Here is a 7,732-nt window from a genome sequence, read left to right as displayed (position 1 = left end):
ACCCGATTTGTAAGGGAGGAAGAGGCAGGAGTAAAAAAAAACTCATCTGTAACCAGTTCACAAACACTGATAATAAAATACATATGATATAGGGATGTTATACTTAGGGATGCCTAAACCTGGATAATCCCTGTGTTCTTGAGTTCGTCACAAACACACGCACACCACATGCATCGTTCATGCGCCCATCGACCGGTACAGCCCAGTATCATTATCAGGGATTAACCCTTGATACTTGGCGCGCCAGGTACGGGGGCGCGTTTTTGCATTTAGGTAGGTGTTGAAGATTAGATTAGGCTAACCATGGCCGGATCCACGGTAACCGTTGAGTCCAGTTCCAAGGATCTTGGTCACCACGATGTGTTCGTCATAGGATACGACCTAGATGAGCCTAGTGTGCTCCAAGAATAGGATACCGAATCAGAGTCCGAGGCCTTCAAGGCTCAACGGGAAGTTTGCATGACAATTCATCCAACAAGGGGCAGTGGAGGTTCTGGTGTCCCGGGTGCCGGCGATGATCCCGAGGCCACGCGCCCAGAGGGGAACCAGGCCAGCGCTGGATAAGGGGATGCTCTGGCATAGCCCCAACCACCACAACATCGGCTGGAGGAGCTTCCATAGAGGACTCGGTCTTTGGCGGTGAAGTTACCAAGGCCGTCACGCCACATAAATGTTGAGGCTCCCCCCTCGCGATATGTCACCACTTCGCACTTGGCAGCTAGACTATAAGGCCATGACGCCTGCACAAAATCTGCAAACCGTGTGAATGCTTCTTAGTCACTCACCGGTAACAGTACCGGAGGGTTCGCCAGTTGCGCCATGGTTGCATGACCTCACCCTCCTGGTTGATACCGCCCGACGCCAAATTACAGTGACAAACACCACATCCGTCACTAGGGCTGATAAAGGTTGTGATCGCCAAGAATCGTGGTAGCCCCCACGGCAGGAAAGATCTCGTCCTCCCTTAGTAATAGGGAGCACTCAGAGACCCCCACAACATCGGGACAGCCAACCCTATGACATGCTTGACTCTCTGTGTCAATGCAACATGCGTGGCGTGATCCAAAGCCAGGTGGCCACGCGAGAGCAGGAGGACCGCGCCCGGTGAGAGTAGGAAAAGGGCAAGCAGCCCTACCACTCGCCCCCCACGTAGGGAGGTGTCATATTCCTCTATCCCATCCCCAGGATCTTATGACCGTCGTCTCTCTGCCCGAGCACATGTTATCGCCCATCAGTGTGTGACTCCCTGTTACGAAACAGGGTGCAACACCCTATCAGCCAGACTACGGGAGGATTCAAGAGAGGGGTTAGAGACCAAAAGATGATCGAGAAGCTGGCCACCAAGAAAATCCGAAGAACTACCAAGCTCTTCGAGCTCACAAACAATTGCCCATAAGCCATTGAGGACCGAAAGCGTCAGATTGACGCCAGGTCGTGACCGACCTCTGATCAGCCCGCCTCCTCCAAAGGGGTCGGCCGGAAGGAGAAAAGAAGAACAAACGCGATGAGGGACCATCCGACGTCATGGCGGTCGAGCAAATCGACCGATCGTGCGACTCTTCGAGAAAAGGGAGGGGCAGTAGGGTCGTGACTACTGCCCGATCCATCGCATAGACGCCCACAACCTGACCAAGTGTAAGATTGTGGGGGCCATCATCGATAAGGAGTTTGGAGAGCGTAAATCTAGGCACGATCAGAATGGTGAGGATGGGGCTAACCTTGACCAGTCATCACTAGGTACCAGTAGGCCGATCACATGGTCCATCACATCTTCCGGGGCATCATGACACCTCGAACAAGGAATACAAGTTGGTGGTCTGGGAAGTGTGGACGACCACGCCAGGCCCAAGCCCACGTCTGAAGTGGTCGGAGGTACCCCTTACCTTCAGTCAGGCCAACCACTCCACGAGTGTCAAGCGACCTGGTCGCTACCCTATTGTGGTTGAACCTACCATTCAGAACATCCGACTGGGTCGCGTGCTAATCCATGGAGGGAGCTCCATCAACCTTCTCATCACTGACGCGCTGGACGCCCTGCAAATCCCAAGGAGCGCATTGAAATTGTCTCCCTCTTTCTTCGGGATTACCCCAGGCTCTTCAGTTAAGCCCTTAGGGCGGGTCAAGCTACCCGTCACTTTCGGCTCGTCAAGTAACTTCGGTACCATTTATAACGTGATCTTGGGGTGACCAGCGATGGCCCGGTTCATGACTGTCGCACACTACGCATATTATGCGATTAAGATCCCTAGTTCGACCAGGGCCATCACCATCTTTAACAACGCAAAGATGGCACTACACTGTGATAAGAGGAGCCTCGACATGGTCAAGCTAACTCCCAGGTCATAGTCGAAGAATGCTGCGCCTAGTCACCACCCGGTGAAGGCTCATGTCATCGCCAGCTAGGACGAGGGGCTCAAGGTAGCATGCCTTGATGACTCTAATCCAACATGGACGGTCCAGATAGGGGTCGGTCTGGACCCCAAATAGGAACTCGCGCTCATCACTTTACTCCGAGCGAACACGAACGTCTTTTCATAGAGTCCGTCTGATATGCCCAGAGTCCCTAGGGACGTGATCGAGCACAGGTTGTCCATGCGACTTGACGCACGACCAGTCAAACAAATAGCAAATCGGTTCGTAGCCGACCAAAAGGAAGCACTTCGTAAGGAGATCGACAATCTCCTGGAAGCACGCTTCATCCGAGAAATACAGTACCCAGAGTGGCTGGCTAATCCAGTCATAGTCCGATGGTAAGTGGAGGATGTGCGTCGACTTCACTGACCTCAGCAAGGCATGCCCAAAATATCTCTTCTCTCTACCCCGGCTTGACCAGTTTGTTGACTCAACTGCTGGCAGCGATCTTCTTAGCTTCTTAGATGCCCGTTCAGGGTACCACCAGATTAGCATGTATAGGTAAGATGAGGAGAATACTGCTTTTGTGACACCCTTCGAGGTCTTTTGCTATGTAAAAATACCTTTTAGTTTGAAAAGCACCGGTGCCACTAATCAGCGTTATATTCAGCTCATTCTTTGATCATAACTCGGGTAGAAACATCGAGGCGTATGTTGATGATGTGGTTGTCAAGAGTATAACTAAGGATGACCTGGTCACGGACCTCCAGGAAACGTTCGACAACCTTCAGAAGTACCACATGAAACTAAACCCTGAGAAGTGCACGTTTGGAGTCCCATCAGGGAAGTTGCTCCGGTTCCTCGTTTCTGGTCAAGGGATAGAGAAAAACCCTAACAAGATCAGAGCCATCGACCGGATGAAATCCCCGACCAGGCTAAATGAAGTTCAAAAACTAACAGGATGTGTGGCAGCATTGAGCAGATTCATGTCAAGGCTGAGAGAGAAGGGGATGCCGCTCTTCAAGCTCCTGAAGAAGAACGACCACTTCCGGTGGAACCTAGAAGCAGAAGCGGCCCTCCAAAATCTAAAAAGGTACATATCATCTCCTCATGTACTGACCACACCTCGAATAGACGATGAGCTCTTGCTCTATGTTGCAACTACCCCAAAGGTCACGAGCGCGGTACTGGTCATCGAGCGAGAAGTTCTTCAACAACCAGTTTACTACGTCAGTGAGGTCCTACATGACGTGAAGGCTTAGTACCCACAGGATCAGAAGCTACTATACGCCATTCTGATAACCTCTCGTAAGCTCATACACTACGTCCAGACCCACAAAATCAAGGTAATCCCCTCACTCCCAAAAACGGCAACTATAGGGAGTGAATAGATGTCTTACAAAATTCTTATGAAATAGATGACATACTCCTTCACCTAACACTCCTCAAAAACGCATAAATGAAAACATAAATTTTAGATAGACAAAGCGAGAAAGAAACTTACAAGGCAACATGACTACAAGGATGAAATATAAATCGTAGCTCTATTCAAAACCATTCTATATATCTTTGAGCACAAAAGTTTGAAACTTGAATGAAGAATAAACCAAAAAAGTCATCGAAATAAGCAATTCTCCAAATTGATGGTCTAGAGACAAAAAAATTCAAGACCCTCTTAAATACATGAATATATGAAAGTTTATGCCTTTAGCAACCAGAAGAACAACTTACAAAGATTGAAAATCGCAGCTCAAAGATAAAAACAAAAACCAACAAGAAAATCACAATTGAAAAAGAAAAAACTTGCAAATGAATTAATAGAGAGAAATTAGAAGGAAGAGAATTCAAACATATATAAAAACATAAACTTCATTGTTCAAAGAGGTCAGCTCTATTTTAGACGGATTATAAGGATTTTTCTCTCAGAAACTCTCCTCTAAAATCCTAGCACTAGCTCTCAAATGGGTGGCATAAGGGACTCAAGTGGCTATTTCGAACTCTCATAGCCATACCTCTCTATCTATAAGCTTATGAAACTTTATCGCTAAGTTTGCTAGCTTGTTATTAAAATATGTCTCTTATAATACACTCCTACCTATCACGAGGGTATTTTGATTCATTTCTTGCTTCGTTCAGTGAACGATCGCAGCACCTTCATAACTTAACTTCGCATCGACACATGCTTTGTGATGGTGCCACATACTCCTCGAATCTTACTATAGTTTTGAGACCCAATCGTGAAATTCTCTACACGCTTCTCAAAGCATGACTCACCATTTGTTTACACCTTAAGCAAGCGCTCTAATATCAACAAGTGTACTCCATCTTACGATTCTGACCGCCGACAAGTCACCAGCTTCTGATCTCTCAGGCCGCCTTGTAACATGCACCGGCATCCATTTCATTTAATTTTATCAACACGTTGTCTTCATCCTTCGTTTCATATTTTGTTTGACCTCCACTTGTACAGCTAGGATCATCTTTGACTCCAACCGATCTCTTTGATCGTCCGATAACAAGCACTCACTTAGTCTCGATGATCTGTCATTAACCGTCAAGTTGCATCCGTCATCTGCACACCACAAGATAGTCAAATACATTTCAACTCCAACTCCAATTAGTACATAATCAAAATACTCAAACTATACTTAAACAATCCAAAATTCGACAAATCAAATCGATAACTTGTTAATTACTCATCTCATATAAATATTTACCTCATATTTTAACTTGATGTCTCATTTACCTCAATAGTTCTTTCATCTTCTGAAGAACCTCCGTATCACGCTTGCTAAATATTTCAGGATGGTGCATGGCTGCTGCAGAAGAAGGAAGCTCCTCTGGGTCATCCACAGGTACAGCAAGGAAGGTATATTTTGTGCAATCCAGAGGGTCCTCTGCTCCGGAACAATCAGTCTCTTGAAGGCTTGCCTGGATACTTCAGCTGGTAAAGAAGGCCACCTGTAGTTGATAGTTGGCAGTGCAGCTCCTGCGAGCCTGGACACACAAGCTATGTAGCTTTATATCTCTGAAGAGTTGCATATTTCATCAACATGTGGCTGGAGTTGCTATTTTTGCCTGTGAGGTATATACTGGAGGCATCCCCAAATTGAGTATCCTCCCATTGAGACCCCTGAGACATAGAACTTCTGCTCAAGCTCCAGCTGGTCTGCAAGCTCCTTAATATCCAGTGCCTCGCTCTTGACATCCCGCCTGGGGTTCGGGTCACTTTCCCCATAACCAGCTCTGTCAAAAGCAAGGAGTTAAATTCCCAATTCTTCACAAGTTCCTGAATTGACGAGCAAAGAAACCAGTAAGCGTAATACGAAGAAATAAACCGGTATTTCACTTCCAGTTGTGCTGTGCTGTATGCTTTACCTTACAGGCAAGGGGAAGTCCTTGGTGCTACCGAATGCATGTACCGTGATGATCTTGTACTTGGCCTCGTCTCTCTGTACTCCGTCTTCTCTGTATGCAAGGTGCCTTCCGTCCCTGAGCTTAATCCTGGGAGATGTCAGAGGAGACCCACCTGGGGAGCCACACAGTTTCGGAGGCAGTGGCCGGAGAATTGCCTCGAGTGTCCAGCCGAGGAGCACAATTGCCAGAACCAAGATTAACTTTGGAGCCATTTCTCCAAGATCTGGTGCTTTCAGGTGAGAGAAGTCAGATGCCAAGATAGCTGGTGCCCGCATCTTCCGCGGGGTGAGGCGGCGCGGTGGAGCGGACGAGCGCGTAGTCGCGCGGTGCTGCTGCTGCCGCCGCCGCCTTGCTAGGTTGGCCTGGACAGTTTCAAGATGCGGGCATACGGCGTGTGTGGGCAGTTGGCTAGGTTGGCGAGTTGTGGCCTCGTGGGCTGGACCTGTACGAAGTGCAAAACGTACTAAAATCAGGATCCTTCTGAATAAAAATGGATTCCGAGAAAATGGGTAGATGAGACATCAACCGTTTTTTGCCTTATTTTTAGACTTTATCATCCTGTTTTCCTCCCGTTTCCAAGTAAGAACCAGAAAAACAAAAACGATCAGAGAAAAATGAAAAACGGTCACAAACAAGATAAGATATTCTGGTACCGCTTTCATCCCTAATCTTGATGCGAATTGGTATTTTTTAGCAGTGTGACTATGATGCGTTGAGTCTAGAATATTCCTTGTTGTGAGTGGTTAGCATAGATCTCAATCCACCTACCAATGGAGTAGACAGACATTGCAATCACTTTTACAGGTAAAATATACAATCTCCACTATTTTTTAAAACCGAACTGGCAGGAGAGTTGTCTATTATATTAATAAGAAGAAAAATCCGATAAGCTAGATTGCTTGGTTAATTAAGGAAAAACTGAGTAAAAATCACAAACACAGTGGGTGAAATACCTATCTAGATTAGGTCTAGAGCACCGAAAAAAATAACCTAAAAACCGCAACACCTAATCATCCACCTAACTAAATTAGACTTGAGATGGTCAATAACACCGCAAGACAGGCCAAAGCTGGACCTAAACCAGCAGCCACCCAAAAACACAGGGAAAAGAAACTCCAAAGCGACACCTCTAAGGAGGGCACGACGTAAAGGACATCACCGTCACCATTCAGAAAATCAGATCTAGGTTTTCACCCAGAGAGAGAAACACCATAGCACCGCCTCCATAGAGCGAACGGTGCCCGAGGACGTTACCGGTGCCAGCATCAACAAGAAGCCGAACAGGACTTTCGCCTGATAGTCTCGCACCCAACTAGTTCAAAGGGGTCAAAAAAAAATAGTAATGCCACAAGCTCAGTAATACTAAATTTTGACTCCAGCAGGTGGAAAGACATAAGTTATCCAAAATAAATTCATGTTGAAGGAACCGAAGGAGTATGTTAGGTGGACATGATTTCAGCAAAAGGAGGCCTTATTTATTCAGCTTTGAAGCGTCACGTTGTCCGATCAAGAATTTAGCATTGTTACAATGCATGATCAATGTTCAACTATGCCAAAATTATATTATGGTTGATTGCCCTATACCGTCCAATACAAACACTGTTGCTATGGACTGTGTAACTGACATACCAGGAAGGTTTCAAGCCCACAAGATATCTGCACTTGAACAGGCATCAAGAAAGGTGAATCCTTTTGCTGCCAAGAGCTAACTTTAGAGCAGGCTTCGTCTTAACCCATATCGCATCGACTCAATCATTGAATTGTCAAACTCTAACTTGTGGCGCAGAGTTACACTATGAACCAAAATCGAAATTGTTTGCTTGTCCTGTTTTGAAGCAAGAACATGCATACATGCTGCAGCAATGTGTGCATGATGTTGATTGATCACTGCAATGTTTATTGGTTTGGCCTGAAAGTTCCAGATATAAATCAACCCACAAATCAAGGGATGAATCTGCAGAAG

The 7,732-nt window shown here is 46.5% G+C and overlaps 1 pseudogene; it reads right to left on the bottom strand.

Moving 5' to 3' along the window:
* Nucleotides 1–4,563: 4,563 nt before the first annotated feature.
* LOC133896163 (uncharacterized) lies at nt 4,564–6,170 on the bottom strand (annotated as a pseudogene).
* Nucleotides 6,171–7,732: the final 1,562 nt, after the last annotated feature.

This window comes from Phragmites australis, chromosome 16 (assembly GCF_958298935.1).
Source record: "Phragmites australis chromosome 16, lpPhrAust1.1, whole genome shotgun sequence".
NCBI lineage: Eukaryota > Viridiplantae > Streptophyta > Magnoliopsida > Poales > Poaceae > Phragmites > Phragmites australis.
Note: the sequence above shows the minus strand (reverse complement) of the source record. Positions and strands in the feature narration are given on the sequence as shown.